Genomic DNA, 17,182 nt, shown 5'->3' on the forward strand with positions numbered 1-17,182 from the left:
AATAAACGAGTGCTGTGCAAGGAGAAGCCGCGTAACTAAATCACAAAACAGGATGAAACATACCACTCCTGCTGTGCCATCATAATATCAGCTGGCTTCATTATTTATTTCCCCAGTTCTCCAGCACTTTCATTCTTCCCCCACAATTCATGGAACATCCATCATGGGATCAAAGGCTTTTATGCAATAGAGCATTTCTACCAACTGCCCTGTATAGCAAGTATAAAGTGTCATAATTGAAAGCTAGTAATCATAGTCATGGCGGCTCAAGTCTCAGTCTAATCAAAGTTTTAACAAGAAAGTGGTTGAAATCTATGGTAGTTTATATGTTCTGTGTACAGACATAAATATTCCATTGGCTCTGGCACAACAAGGTTTTCCTTAATCTATACTGTATTTCTCTCCATCCCATTAAAGATGGCTAATTTAAAGGTAAACAAATTAAAATATATTTTGTACTTTCTCCACCACCTAATGGTTAATATTTCCCCTCTTGTTTTCAAATAAAGTAGAAATCAGCTTACAGGACAAATAATTTAAAATTCTAAGTGACACTGTGTATACTAACAGTGACCTTATAAACACAGATGACTAAAGAGATATCCTAATAGTGACAGGTCTGGATCTTATTGCCCTATATGCTTCAATGACAACAGTAGCTACTGTTGAAAATTAAAAACACAATTTTTATGTCAGAAGTGAGATTCTTTCAAATTAATTCTCTAATATTGTTTTAACAATCCAGGCCCCAATTCCTTGTTCAAGTTGGTGTAATGTACATCTGCCAAGAACACTCCTCTCCTGTATCTAGAAATACCCAATGTGTTCCTTTCAAATACATTCTGCTTCTGAAACATGGCATTTCAATGCCTGTTTCCTATCCATTTGTTAGCAGTGTGAAAACTCACTGCAAGAAATGTGAGCCGAGTTGGAAACAGAAGAGAGTTAAGAGCAGCAAGAAAAATCAGTAGCATGCTTTCATAATGAGATTTACTTTCTTAATGTAGCATTAAATGCTAACAAATGTTTTCTTTTTACAGAATGTAATTTCCATTATTTTTATATTTCAATTAATATGTTTGGTTTAAAGCAGTCTCCTTTTCATGCTCCTATTAAACAGACAGACAGAGCCATACTGAAAAGTTAAAATCATATACCATGGTTTTTATTTTAATACACCCAGTCTTGCTGGTAAGTTTCGGTGGAATTTATATTTAATGGAAAACTCAAAAGTAGAAAACATTGCTCCTTGTGTGCAGCAACTCAAAAGGCTGTAGAAGTGCCATTCTGGAATCATCCCAAAAGATGAAGGCACTAAGTAAGCTTCCTTAGTTCCTTTACAGATGGGACTCCACCATATTTCCTCTCATGATTAAAAAACCAGAAAAAGGGTATTGATCAATGTCTGATGCAGATCTATCAATATCTGATGCAGATACCGTAAATTACCTATAAATGTTTAGGGAAAAAAAAAAAAGAAAAGGTAATTCAGATTCAGTGCCAAACTGAACACAACTGTTCACTGATCCATTTTCTCCCATTGAATCATTCAACCCAAAGTTTTATTACACATTTCTTTTCATATTGCTCATCTACTCAGAGTAACCAACCTTACAGTAGACTTGGCTACTGAAAAAGGAGGGTACAGTGGATTTGAGGCTGTAGTCCACTTCTTTGCCTTTCTTATTTGTATAAAACATAATTTAATGGAAATATTTAGGAGTACTGCCAGTTTTACTGATTTTGAGAGTAATGTCCTTCCTCACTCATCAAAAGCACATCTTTTTCTTGGTACAGGCCCTCATTTAGTATTTCCTTACATAATCCTAGGAAAGGATATAAGCATGGTGGCTTGGAGATCATCAATAGCTACTGAAGTATTTTCCTTGGCTTTGATCAGACATACTCATATGTAAAACCCCATGGGAAACTGTTCTGCACCAAACTTCCAGCTAGGACTCCTGAAATGTAGTTTTATCCATTCATTCGCATTATTGCCAGGACAAATAACTTTGCTTCAATGAGAAAGACATCATTGCTGCAAGATCATTTTCTGCAATGCTTAACCTAGCAGCCTGCACTTTGTTATCCAGAAATTTCTCTTTTGTTTTGTATAAAAGTTGGTCCCTTTTGAAAATTAATTAACAAGACAAGAATCCTTAGTAGTCAGCTTTTTGACACCAGTTGATATTCAAGGATTACAGGATTATTGGGATTTCTTTGTTCTCAGGGATTCCCTTTTTAAACTGTTAAAATCAAAACCATTGCCATCTAACATTAGAATTTCTCTGTGTTACAGACTAAATGACCTCAGTAGTGTAAAACCCATCCAACCCTTGCTATAATAAGAGGTTAGTATAATGCAAAAATGAACAGCTCCAGGCTGCATCTCAAGAAAAGTGTTTGAATTAGCCAAAGCAAATTACATATCTCTAAAGCTTAGAATGAGGAAAGCCCTAGCACAAATTTTATCCAGCTGACTTACATTAGGATTTTTCTCCTTACCATAGTTTTTCTTCCCTCTTGTAATGTAAGGTCTCACATAACAACAGGTTGTTAATATTAATTTAGCATCCTGTAAACTGGTGATGTTCATTGTTACAACTTCTGACTATAAACAAAAAAATGACTGATGGGAAATTTATGCTGCCTCTTAACTGAAAGCTGTGCACAATCTAAACTGTATATAGCTGAAGATATGTCACTAAATAAACAGTCTTAGATTCAACAAAAATATTAGGAGCTAACAACACATGACCACTAAACATACAAACACTTAGCATGATACATACCTTCCTGCGGTAGTTTTCTAAGTGACAAGCTATGAGATAACATATTCAAAATCTTTTTCTTCTCAGTTATATTTACAAAATTTGGTAGTATAATAGCAGGGGAAGACAGTCTCAAATCAATGCAAGACACATTTCTATATAGTTTCTAAAACAGTGGCAGAACTAATTGTTTCTTTAAAGAGATGCAGTTTCCCCTGATTTTGCCAAAGATTTGTGGTTTGGGTTTGATATTGGTTTGGATTTGTTGGTTTGTTGGGTTTTTCTTTTGTTTTCCTTGATAGACCAGGTAGGGAGCCTCTAGAATTTGTTGTTATGAGAGGTTTAAACTGTGAGGTTTAAAAATGCATCAGACATAGTTCTGGACATCAGGACCAGAAAACGATTTTTAAGTAAAAGGGAGCTGGAGGGGTGAAAGGTAGGAGTAGTCCAATGTTGGATACTTTATTCAATGAATACAGATGCTGGAAAAGCATGAAGGAAATGGACTGCAGTAGAAGACAGTCACTGTGCTCTCCTTAAAAAGCATATTCAATTGTAACTGTTGGAGACAAAAAAATAGATAAACAATCAAGACAGATAGTTTGTCTGAGCCAATAGGACATATCATATATTTTGAGGGATATTGAATCAATTTCTTATTGATTCAGGTCCAAACCACAGAGTAAATTTGTTCTTGTCTTGCAGTCTCATGTTCAGACCACTGTACTTAGTCATAACAAAAATATTTATTTTTACACATCATTATTACACCAAAAGTCAGTCCAATAGATACGGTTGAAAGGAAGTACACAGGAAATCAAATCTGTAAAATAGCCCTCATGATTTTCAATGAAATGAATAAAGAGTGCTATTGCCTTCTTTTCCTTTCGAAACTAGATTTAATCATTCAGTCAAAAAAGAGAAGAAACCTAAACCAAACTCAAGTTTCAGCTTTTTGGATACATCTCACAGGAAAACAATAAAGCAGTAGTTTCAGATATTTTATTTCCTTTTTTTTTTTTTTTTTTTTTTTTTTAATAACAAATAAGACAAAAATGAGAAAGCTGCACACCAACTTTCAGTCAGGAAGTTGCCATTACTAAGTTTGAATTTACAGCATGCATAATTTGGTTACTAAGAAGGTTTTGTTCTCTGCTAAACAATTGAATAATAAAAACCATGACACGTTCTCTTCAAAAAGCTGTATGTTTTCTGCTGGATCAAGAGCATTATTGCTACTATCAGACCTCAGGGTACATCCTGGGCACAAACCTAGAAGGAAGAGGAACCAACATCTCTAAGAATTCAAAATTCAACCCTGAACCTTTTCACTTTTCAAAAGCTGCTAAGAAAAAACAAATAAAAAGAACAAGGAAAATCAATGACACCAAATGAAAGAGCAAAGGGGCACTGATATGGAGATTGCATCAGAGGCCCCAAATAATTAATTCCTTCACTGTCTAGCCAGAGAATTTCATTTTCCTACACACTTAAAGCTGGGTGACAGAGGTCTTAGTTCCCTGTAATAAAGTGAAAGCCATGCTAATTCTCCCCATTATTATTAATGAATTTATGCAATAAGAGACATGCTTAGACCAGTTCTTGCTACTTCCTACTTTCAGCACAACCTGTTAATCTGTCTCTGACCAGAGTCTTTATGTTCAACACTTCAAGCTGAACTGGGCAACTGATGCAACTGGTATGAGACCATCACTGGGCAAAGCAGGCTGCACAGAGCACATTTATCGTCCTTCTGGTTGCTTATCTCTTTCTAACTTGAATTCAAGCAGCTGCTGCTGGCCTAAAAAGCAGGTAGCATGCTGGGTCTAATCTATTTTTTGAATTCCTATCCCATCACGAACCTACAACCATACTCCACAGGGACACTTCAAGTAATCTGTCCCAGCATAAAATTCTTGAGTGCAAAGGGTAGATCAACAGACCACTTTCAGGAGCAGGTTCCAGCTGTGGAACTCAACCTAATCTTCTCTATTGATAATGAACATAAGCCTGAGTGTATTCAGAACTATAACTAACCCCAGCTTCTTAGTAAGACTCCCTGCAGTGATGGCATCTTCCCAGGGCAACCAGCTGATCTGGAGAGAGGAGGAGGAGGAGGTAGAGAGACAAGCATGTATATTTAAAAAACTAGAAATTACAAATATTTTATTAAAAAAATAAAAATTATAGGTTCCAAACTGTGGATTATTACATTAAAATAATTTTCAGAGATGCAAAGACCCTTGCTTGCTTTTTCTGCCTTATAATTCAGAGTAGTCAAAAATTACCTTTTATATAATTGTATGGCCACTCACAGATATCTTGCTTAAGCAGGATCAAGCAAAGTCCAAGTCATCCTTCCATCATATTTTTCTGTTTCCTTGAGATGCAACCGGTCAGGAGCAGCCCCTGTGCTATAGAAGGACTCTGGGATGAGGGAACATGCTGGTGTGGCTGCTGGGCTCTGACTTACCCCAGCTGAGGAGCTACAGAGGAGGTGGGACTGTCAGACCACCTGCTGTTAACTTACTTTGATCTGTTATATGGACTAGGATACAGTCAAGGACAACCTCTGCAAGCCCATGAGCTCAGCTGTATGCAAATAGAAGAAACAAGAGACGGGATGGTTTTTCTGGGATCTGGCCATATTAGGTAAGTAACCTGGTGAAGCTCAGGGAACCCTAATTAACTACATGGTGCTGCTGCTGAGACTACAAAGACAGCAGCAAGAGAGATGAGACAAGTTATGCCATAGTTTTAAAAGCATTTTTCTGTTTCCAAGGCATTGCAGATAGCAGATGGTGTGACCACACACTTTTTGCTCTTGGGTTACTTCTATTAAGTTTTTAATACTTTAGAATGAAAATAGGTGTTTATTAGTGGATCTATAGAGTTCTAATATTCTAGCTGAATAAACTAAATTAAAATCAAAGTAGTCCAAATAAATATTTGTTTCCATAAAATTATGAAACTATTCACCTGACAGGCTAATGTTTATAGCCTGCAGTTTTGCACTGAAATCTTTAGACAACTGGAGGTAGTTAGGAGCCATACTTCATTGAAATAATATCCTTTTACATCGTAATAGCCTTCTTTCAAATCACATCTGATTTTCTAAATCCCTATTCCTTTTCTTGCCCTTATCCACATATGTTGATCACCTAAGCCAAAAGGGTTAAGATTCAAATGAGAAAGATGTATTCATGTAAAGATATTCACAGCAAGGCTGCTGTTAATATTCATAGCAGATCTTGAAAAGTCATTTGCTTTGAGTCCCTTTTTTTTAAAACAGAACTTCAAAGTCTAGATGTACAGCAGATTCAAAGGATTTTCTGCACATTGTGTGACCTATTGTTTAGTTAAACTGTGTAACAGATCCCTTGTTAAATAATAATGCTGAGTGCCAGTAGGAATAAAACAACAGAGTTCAATCTACTCTCAGTCAAGGTCAAAAAGAGCTGGGATCAAACTCAGTGAGTTTTCAAAAGCTTACCCGAAATATACAATATCAAAGTTCATAATTAAGAAGACTCATTTCATCAGTCAACTTCATGTTTCCACAGCAGTGGGAGTAATTATAACACAACTCTTTTTTTCAGGTTGGCTTGAACACTTGACCTTATAAGCAAACTCCTTTTTTCGCCCTTCCTAAGATGCAAAGCCAAACCATTTGCTTTTAACAAAACAGAGCTGTCAGTTTGACATTTCAAAGCATGTTTAAATGCTTTTTTTCATTAAAAAGATAGTTTATCTTTAAAATAGACATTTACAGGCTATTTCTACTAATTTTTACCATGCAAAAAAAAAAAAAAAAAAAAAAAAAAGAAATGTTTCTGCTTTCTTGACATTTTCTTAAGGTCATCAGTTGAACTATATTTGTTTTAGTCTTTAGAATACATAGAAATCTTCAAATCCAAGCAAATGCCAGGATGCCTCAAGGGCATTGTTGCCTTGATATTCCTCTTGCATCATGCCAACATTTACTGACCAAAGAATGTGCAATCCAAAAGGAGAACTAAAATTGTTTTCAACAATAGTCATGTGTGGGCAGATATTCATCAAAACTAGCTGTACACAGAAAGAGAAAAACAAATAGGAGAGGATCTCATCTCCCTTCTGTCATCCCAGAATTAAGGCTCCAGTCTAAAGCCAAGTGTCTGATGGCTCATTACAGTCAATGAAAAACAAAACAGACTCTTTCCAAGGAGGAAGTAGTTTTCTATTTCTTTGGCACTTTCTTTAGGACATGTGCTAAAATATGTTTTCTCTTAGTTAGTGACAGAAGGACACTAACTTTGAGATCCCTCAAGTTACAGAAATGAAGTCTCATGTTTAGGATCTACATTAGAATGTCTGTACCTGGGGAGATCCAGTGCCATATGGGTACACCAAATAAATACAGGTGGAAAGAGGGACAGGAACTTAGCATGGCCATTTGATTACCAAAATACAGAAAACATTATAGTGGCATAATTGATAAAATAAGGGGAGTATTTGGTTGTTGACTGATAATGCTTTCATATTAAACTTGTTGTATTGCTCATCTTTTTAGCTCTTGATTGAACAAAAATTAAAAGTTGTGACAAAAGGTGATTAGACATGTCAGTAGGTTTTACTGGAGAATTATCAAATGAGTGAATGAAAAAATTCACATTGCAATTGGTTAAGTCAGACAAAAAAGTTGTTATGTCCTTAATATTCTCATCTTGCTCATGGTGTGAATTCTACTGAAGTACTTTGATTTCTATCTGAGGCATTTGACTGTCAAAATCAAGCCATATAGAAATAGGATATTGCTAGATGGTCTGACATTCTGATTGAATTTTGGGATGCAGTCATCTGTTGGGAAATACGCCACTAAAAAAGCTACATGATCTACAAATTATGAAAGTAGATTACAGATTAAATGAAGGAAATTGCAATTGAGACACAGCAGGTGTGGAAAAAGCTTAAAAAGTTGAGGTAGACCAAAAAAAAAAAAAAGATTAAGAAGATTCCAGGTCAAAAAAGAGAAAGAAACAACATTTAATCTGATCATTATGAAGTCTTTTTAAAATAACCCTAACTAGAGTAATAGACTGAGTCAAAAGTTTCTCATTTAATACCCCTAGACCCAGAAAAACCTGACATCTCCCCCCACACATTTTTTTCCTGCCAATCTTTTAAACTCTGGAAACTAAAAACCAATTTATCTCTTTCTAGTTAAAAAACCTCTCTTATGGCAATCTACGTTGTGACACAAACTTGCTAACAATTTTGGTGATCTCATTGTCTATTATACATAGGTGGAACTGACTCTTTTATGGTTCCTTTGGTTTTTCAGCAGTAATAAATAATGAAATTCAAAGTGTTCTGGTTACCAAAGTGAACAGATACTGCTCAACAAGTAAAGGTTACAATTTTATACAGGAGAAACAACATTTAGAGGTTGATTGTTTTTTCCCATTAGAGAGAGCATGCCATTTTTCTACCCTTTTTTCTTTGCACTGCAGCTTCAAGTTTTTACAACATGTATTTTTGATAATCATAACTTTATGAGGATTTTAATGTAACACAGTGAAGTGCCTTGCTGGACTCTGTTTGATTTTTTTATTTTTTATTTTTAGTGAACGAGATTTCTATTGAACTGTTATGTTTTTATGGAGTATGTTAATTCCTGGAATTGCTGTCTATCACTTTATACATACAAAACATACTCTGCCATGTAAAAAAGTGTGCAGCTGGGTATTTTAAAGGTCCAATTTTATTGTAGATAAAAAAAAATAATAAAATCTCACACAGTCTCTTAGATGTTATTATGGATGACTAACATACCTATTAAGAATTAAAATCCAACATCACTTAATCTCCTCTCTTCCAGACTAGATTTAGAATTCTGCTCCCAACAGAAATAAGAAAGGTTAAAAAAACCCCAAAACTGGAAAAAACCCCAACCCTGCTTGAGGAGGGGTGAAACATGAAGCATTTTACTTAAAATTATGAAATCTTCTGAATTAGAAATATAGGTACCTGAGACAAAATGATCACCTATGTCAATCTCTTGCAAAAAAACACCTCTGATTCAAAACAAAGCTCTGATCATACGAGGTCCTTTTCCAGTTATGCAGGACTGATTATTGTCCAGATCAGGTTTTTGAAGACTGTGGTGGAATGGTGGTTTCTATAAGAGTCTCAGGTTTTCACTAACTAGTTGAGAAGCACGCAGAGTTCCCTTACTCACGGATCACTGTGGTAGTCCTTGCAATCTAAATGTATGATGAGATGGTGTTTTTAGCAAACCACATGTGAAAACTCCCCACAAGTGGATCCATTTCTTCTGTTGGAACCATGTTTATGGTTATAATTTAAACAGCACTATTTTTCCTTTGTGAATGTCACAAGAATTAAATGGAAATGAGACAACTGTGTTCCAGGTATTCAGGTATTCTTTCATTTATAGCTAAATATCAATCATTCCATATAAGTGGTCTGATTTTCAGAAGTCTCGTGTTTTATGGACTAAATTTAGTTTATCTGAATGCAGCACTTGATTTCTCTAGTATTTGAGACTCAGAAAATTGTGTCTAATTTCTCTATAGGTAGTCTCATTGCAAATGGTAAATCCTTCCTGGGAATGAGGAAATTCCAGATTTATTTACTAAGTTTCTTGTGCAGTAAATCCAAACTGCTCAACTGAATTAACAGCAGGCTAGAAAGAGAGCACCAACCAAGATATGATTTCCACATGAGAGATCTCTTCTTCACAAGCCCTGTACTTTTTATCTCGTATATAGAGCGCTGACTGTCTCTTAAAGAATTATGAACAGATAATAGTTCCACTGCAGTTTTTTCTCCTGAATCTTGCTGGTCTGCCACATAGCATTTTTTTTTTAAATGGTACCATGTATGTAGCCTTCAGCATAACATTATTAGGAAAATAAAATAGCACTTAACCTTCTCTTTTATTAACTACAGAGTCTTCTGCTTCACTTTTTATTAAAACAAGGAAGAAGTAGTTGTCTTTACCTTTTGTGCCACCTATTTGAGAAAGCAGTTCTAGGAAGCTGCAAAAATTACAATTACATTATAACATTCATTATGTATTCCTACTTCAAAGAAGAAGAAATATTGCATGAAGTTACATATCCTATTAATCACAGAGATTTGAATCCATCTAATCTTTTTCTATAATTTTGGCTACACATCTATTATAATGTCAAATACTATTAGTGAAGCTTTAGCTACTCAATACATGCAACACAAGTTCTTGCATGAGAATTGACACAACAGAGCTGTAAGACAATAAAAGGGCAGCAGGGCCTGTGGCCTCTGCTCTCCAATTCTGTAATGTGAAGAAAAAGCTAATTCACTAGGAGCTGTCAACTCTAAAACATCTCAGTTCAACATGATTTCACCAAAGATCAAATGGAAAAGGCTAATCTTGTTTTCTAGACACTTAAATCCCATTTTCCCAGGCAGATTTACCCCAGGTTCATCCAAATGTGTCTTAAGCAGAATATCTTATTCTGAAGTGTCTTTTTTTTTCTAATACAACAGGCACAATAGCACTGAATATATCAGTGTCACAGTTATTGTTTCCAAAGATCAGGCAGAAGGCCACAAGACATCTGTGGAAAGTAGAAAGCATGACACTAAAAATCTTACAGTATATTTATATTTTATTAAAATATTTATACTTACATATCAGAAATTTTCAGCTTGATATCATCCCACACTTGTAATCATCATGTATTGGTAGAAAGCAGCACAAATCTTTAGCAGTTTTTCCTAGGGCCTTTAAGTTCTTTTTGCTTTTATTTAAATAATGGATTGACAGGAATGCAATTTACCAATACTTGGTGTTGTGTACATGAAAGATATCCTGCTGCTCAGTCAAATGCATGCTACCATAATAGTTAAAATGAGATAATAAACCATTCCAAAATTTTGCTTAAGATTAGTTACCTGCAGAAAAACTGTAAAGATCCTGCAAATATGGGATTTTGAAAGTTATTTTCCCCTTTTGGCATCCAATAAAATTCTAAGAATTCTAAGAATCACTTAGTCCTACTCTAAAGATTTTCTGTCTCCATTTCTGTGATTTTTCCCATTTCCCATCAGTAAGATTTTATTTTTTATTCCAAAACCAAAGTGTTAAAATGAAATAACACCTATGGTGTACTTAATTTGCAGAAAAAAATACCAAGTATTTACCTGAAAATCTGGCTCAAGTCATAGTGTTTATAAGTTACACTTTGGATATAATTTAGTGCCTTGTGCTCATTTGCCTCAGGGATGGGGATGAGGGGGAAAGCAATATTCCAATAGTAATAAAATCCAAAATTTACCAAAAATCAATAAAAAAGTTTTCCACAATCTTCAGTGAGAAAGCTTCATCTAGTCTAGTGTTTTGCTTTTTAGGCAGAACAGCATATGATGAAGAAATCTAGACACATTTTGGTTTTACAAGTGCATTGGTCTTGGCAAAACTGATAGCAACATAGCACCAGTGTTTGTGTTGCAAAACCAATTGCTAATTCTCCATCAAGTTAGGTCCTGTATTGAAAGCAAGAGAAGTGTTCCTTTTCCAACTTGGCATACTCAGCAACATATCTTTCTATTTCTTCATTCTATAGGAATGAAAATGTAACATGGGGACAAGATGAGGCTTACACTGAGCTGATTCTGTCATTACAAAAGGGCTTTGTTTTCATTTTAAAAATTAGTGCTTATTCTAAATAGAAGAAAACAAGCCAAGAATCATGACAGTTTGTACTATTTTAACAAACAGCTTCCACAAGAATATTTCTTTTTAAACTGTGGAAGCTTACAGGTGTGTATGTTCAGAAGTGGAGGGCAAGGCTCCACTGTTTGTTTTCCCTCTGTTAAAAAAAGGACTTTTTTTCTATATTTTCTCCCCTCTAATCACAGCTGACGGAGCAGGGAAAACCTCATATACCACTGAATGCCTCTGGAAATATTTCTACATAGTTCTGAAAGCAAAACCAGAAAACCACCAAAATATTCCTCCTCCCTTAAATAAAGCATGTAAATTAATGTTTTGCAACTTTGAAGAAGAGGAATAGAAAAATAAAATGCTATACACTATGGGAAATTTGATAAAACCCCAGGATTTTTCTCTTCAGATGCCAAGCATCACGGTTTTTTTCTGTTAAAAGAAATGTAATAATTCCTTCTTAAACTTTGCATGAATAAAAATTCGTAAAGGTGATTTAGCAGGATTTGAAAAGCCATAAAAATCCATCAGAGGCAGAGAATTCTTGCCAGCCTCTGTAAAACTCCAACAATACTGTTAAAGATGACTACTGGGAACCCACAGTAAACCACCATAGAGCATGAGCCAAAAACCAAAACCACATATTACCAAGTTTCTTTTCCTCGGTATCACATAAAATGTAATAAGTACAAATTGAGAAAGATGGGAGTCTATTATTTTCAGGGATAATGGACAGTGCACTACCTCAGCCCATAAACTGAAGGTACAGGCGTTTATAAGAATGAATATTTAGTTTTAAGGTTTCATATTAAATAATTTTAATGACACTGCTTTGACCAGGCAGAGAAAAATTGTGAAATGTATAATTCAGTGTTGCAAAGAAAATGCAATCCTTCTGAAGGACTTTTTTGTGTGACTATGAAATTGAATTATTTGAAAGGAATTTGCATTTGGGACAAAAATCCCAAACTTTCTTACTGCGAAAAACAGGGGAAATGCCAGAAACTAACAAACAACAAACAAAAGCATTTGTCACAATAAAAAGACCTAATAAACTAGTAAATAAATAATGAGTGATCTCAGTTAAGACAAAAAAAAGTAGAAAGCAAAACCCAAGCAGTTAACAGAGGAAAATATCTTTATTTTCTCCATTAAAATTAAATAAAACAGCTATTTTACTTCAATTATTACTAAAGTATTTTAACTTAGAAAAAAACTTATAGAATAAGAAATAAGATATTAAGAGAAGAGAAAAATAATAACACTACTAGATTAGGCAGTATGTATCAAACTAGATGAGCTATTTTGCTCATATTTAACAGACAGTACTACAATTTTGGTTTTTATTTTCTAATTAAAAAGGTGAATATGAATATATTGTTGTCCAATCAGAATAACTATGAAAACTATGTAAAATGTCCATCAAGAAAACCAGTAAGGACATGAAAGTATCTGAACACATATTTTTGAGAAAATGCAAAATTCTCTCTGATAAAATATATTAGTTATTCTAAAAGTGACTAAATCAACCTATAATTTTCTTCATAGATGATATTGCTTATATAGGTTGAGTGAGAAATAATAACTTATTTGAACCAAAAGTGACTGAGAAGCAATAAACATGAAAATGATGCAGCCTTTTTCAGGCAGCTGTATCCTCACAGAAATGTTTCTTTTTCAGGGAAGTAAGACATTTTTTTCTAGATGTAACTAACTGACATATTATAAAAAATGCTTTTCTGCTTTCTGTTTTCTTGTTAGGTACCCTCAAATATTTCTGGAATAGATGCAGCTTGTATGTTGAGTGAAAATACTGGGGAAAAAGGGTCTCTCTAGCCTGCTATCTTGACCCTTACAGTGACCAACAGCAGGAACCTGAGGAAGTTGAAAGCAAGGACATAGATATACTTTCTCAGAATATTATCTAAACCTCAGCAAGATGCAGCTTAAAAACTTCTTTAGCAGAAACATTATCTATTTTTCTATGTAACTGTTCTTATTTTTCTTCCAGGAATCAGAACCGTCATAGTTTGAGATCCTGTAGATTTTCACTATCCATAACACCATGAGGCAGCTCAATAAGTTGTGTGAAGAAATATTTTCCTTGGTTTGCTCTGAATACTACTAGGTTTATTTTATTATTTTATGCCTCTCATTCTTATGACAGAACTGAAATAAATCCCTATCCACCTTCTCCTCCACACTTCATTTTGTAAACTTCCTTCCATATATTCTTCATTCTCTTTTGTGAAGGGTCCTAGTCAGTATGCTTTTTGCTCATCCAGATGATGGCTTTATATATTTGATTCTCTCTGTCATCCTTCTCTAAATCTTTTTTCATGCATAACTGAAATGAATAAAAAAGAATTGTATACAGTTCTTGTATGTCTGCTGAGATAAAAATGATCACAGTGGTGTTTTCTACTTAATTTCTTTATTATATTCTTAATAATTTTTAACATTGATTTCTTACTTTATTACTAATTGTTAAGTCAAGAAATGTTCCCCATATAGTTATAAAAATTTGCTCTTGGAGAGAAATCTAAACAAACAAAAGTTTGCTTTCATTTTGCGAGTCATACAGCTTTTTGTGCCGAGCCTATGACTCAATTGTGAAGTTACAGATCTTTACTAAAGATCTACAGTAGAAATCAAGCAATGTTTGAACAAAAGTGCTCAGTTTGATAGTATCACAAAACCTGTCCTTGCTAAGTAGTAGTGTTAGTGTTTCCAGGACAGCATACTAATGCTGCAATAATATGTTCTTCCTAAAGTTTTATCTGATTCATACAGACCATCCAGAATCATAAGAAATAAAGGCACACTAATACTTTAGGCCTTCATTCTGTGGACAAGAAGCGGCTCAACAATGCATTGTAGCTCCTGAAAGGGACAACCAGTGCTATTGCTGCTAGAAGAAGATCAGGCACTCTGCTACTGTCACCCCATAGAAACCCCACAGCATTTTTCTGTGTAATGGAGAGTAATTTGTACTAATGCCCTGTGTGAACCAAGGCTTGCAGCAGCTGAGGGATCTTCTGCAAGAGCTGCTGATGTATCAGTCAGTGTATCAGAGGACGTTTTGCCCAATGAGCCGCTGGCGGTGACACCCGTCACAGTCATTCAACTGACGGTCATTTCTGGAAAATTACATTCATAGGAAAAGATGTGTATATAGGAGATAAAACATTCAGTTGGGCTGTGGTCAAGATGTTTCCTGCTCCCAGCTCTCAAAAGATTTACGGTTTTCAGTTTGAGTTTCCTATTATACAATAAAAGATAATTTTAAGTGATCTTCACTTTGAACTTAGGGTTAGTTAAAGAGCAGAAAATCTTAACGGAACAAATAAAATGGAGTCTTGTTGCAACCCCTATGTTGCCTTTACTTCATACCTTTGGCTCCTGGAAGCTTAAAACAAATGAAAAGTCAATGGTAGAAATGAGAACATGTAGCAGAAATATACGACAACCAACAAACTAAAGCAAGTACTAATAAAAAGAAGAAAACAACTTGTACTCAGTGAATGCAGAGCTCATAGAAAAGAACTGTTACTACAAGTTCTTTAGTTAAATCTAGATATTTTTGAAGATGTGTTCTAGGTTACAAAACTCAAGCTAACAAATTCTTACATATGGTGTTATGCTGATCTGATCAGCTTTAAATCTGGAAAAACAAAAAATATATTTTATTCTTTTCCATCTTCTAACTCCTTGTAATGTTTCCTAGAAAAACAGAGTATTTACATATCAGTGCTATGTGCTTTTTTTAATCAGATGACCTTGCTCTCCTAGGCCAAAAGATACAAAATGCATGGGAAGGATCTGAAAGGCCTACTACCCTTTTCTCAGAAGGTATAGGTATGAACATGTCATATTTATTAGTATTTTTGACATCAAAAATACTTGGAAAGAAAGGCTATAAAGCAGAAAATATTTGTTACTCTTCGAGGTCACAGCACCAAAATTTGTAAGTAATATGGACTCTGAAATATCAGAACAATTTTAACTGTGTTCATCTTACGAGTCCTGTGCATTTCCTGTAAGAGTTCTTGTGTGTCTTGTCATGTAAGAGCTCTTGAATTATCAAACTGCCAGTTGTGGCTTCCTGTACTTCCACTTCTCTGCCTCTCCTTTTCAGTTGCTCAGCATGGAACATCCATACAAATGCAGTTCAACTGAAATAAATGGATCCACATGCACTGGTGAACTCACAAGCCAATTTGTCTAAGTGAATAGTAAGCAAAAAAGTAGGTTATAAGCCTCATTTTTGCAGTTTTTTACTTCTTGGTTATTATTTGAAGTGTCTCTGAAGTACTACCTAACAAGAAGGGTTCTGAAATAAATACTACAACTGTGAACTTTAGAGAAGTGAAATATAACTAAAAAAAAGGAATCTGTTAGTTTTTTGGAATACTCTGACATTAGTTGCTAATATGTGTAAACTAATGCTAATATATGTTGAACTGTATATTTTGTTACGTTGACCACTATGTAAAATGTTTTATGATAGAAATTATCATAAATATATATATCTGTGGTCATGGCTGAAATTCATTAAGCTTTTTCCCCACACATTTATTCTAATATAGCCATTTAAGAGCATCTAACAGCTGCAATAGAATGAAAATGCTCTAGTAGTGTGGTCTTCCAAAAATTCATATCACAACCAATTCCCAGATTACTGTGTAGTGCACTCTGCTTGCACACTTTAAGTTCCAGGGAAATGCCTATATCTCAGAGACATGATTGCTGAGGCAACATGGTGCTCAAGGGGTGCCTGGGGTGCAGATAAACAGGAGGTATTCACTCCTACTGAAAATCAGGAAACATTACAAAATTATATTCAGGATAACATTTACCTAGAGATCTATCTCTGCTAGAGCAGGATAGGAAATTACAGTACTGTTTTGTGATGGATGAAGCACAGGTCTAATACAAAAGACAATATAACAATTGTAAGAGAGGAAAGCAATTCTCATGGTTGATTCTGTGGTGAAAAGAATGCTTTTGTTTGATAAATATTACAAGAGCTGGATAGTGTGTGGTCTGCAGTAAACAGAATAGAAGAGAGGACAGGCTACAAGAGTAGACAAGACTCTAAGGCTCCAAAGTGGCCTGGTACAACTCTGCAGGCAGTAATATGTGCTGCTGGAGCACATCACACACATCAGCTAGAGGGACTTCACAGATGAAGACACCTCCAGAATTTAGTGTAAGAGGGAAGTCCTAAAATTCACCTTGAAAGTTCTCTTTCTGCAAATGCCAAAAAAACCACTCTAAATCAAACAAAAAAATTCCAATCAAATAGAAATTTGTTTCTCCCAAGTGCCTGACCATTTTTCCAAATTCTAATGGAAAATAAAGTGTAAGATGAAGGCTCCATTATGCTAAGATTGATAATTTGTCATTTTCTAATGTTAGGAGTCTCAGATAAGAACTTAAAATGGGAAGAAATATTTTTTTTCAAATCATTATAGTGAATCTATATGAATCATTAATAAATATTTTAAAAAATTATGGTAACACATTATGGAGAAGGCGTTTAGCACAATACTGTTAAACCATGAGTTAATGAACTTCAGTTTGCTTGCTGAAGCCTCCAAAAGACAAAGGAAAGATGTTGTAGGGGTCAAACCCAAGAATTAGAATGATCTATTGCTCAAGCATGTATGATATATAGGGTAAAGGAGTTATC

The 17,182-nt window shown here is 34.7% G+C and overlaps 1 long non-coding RNA gene across 1 annotated transcript; it reads left to right on the forward strand.

Annotated features, from left to right (window-relative positions):
* The first annotated feature begins 5,327 nt into the window (after nucleotides 1-5,327).
* LOC109022591 lies at nucleotides 5,328-13,548 on the forward strand. Its single transcript, XR_002001608.1, has 2 exons — nucleotides 5,328-5,423; nucleotides 13,499-13,548. It is a non-coding gene; the product is annotated as an uncharacterized LOC109022591 (long non-coding RNA).
* Nucleotides 13,549-17,182: the final 3,634 nt, after the last annotated feature.

The sequence above is a fragment of the Parus major genome, chromosome 4 (genome assembly GCF_001522545.3).
Source record: "Parus major isolate Abel chromosome 4, Parus_major1.1, whole genome shotgun sequence".
NCBI classification, from domain to species: domain Eukaryota; kingdom Metazoa; phylum Chordata; class Aves; order Passeriformes; family Paridae; genus Parus; species Parus major.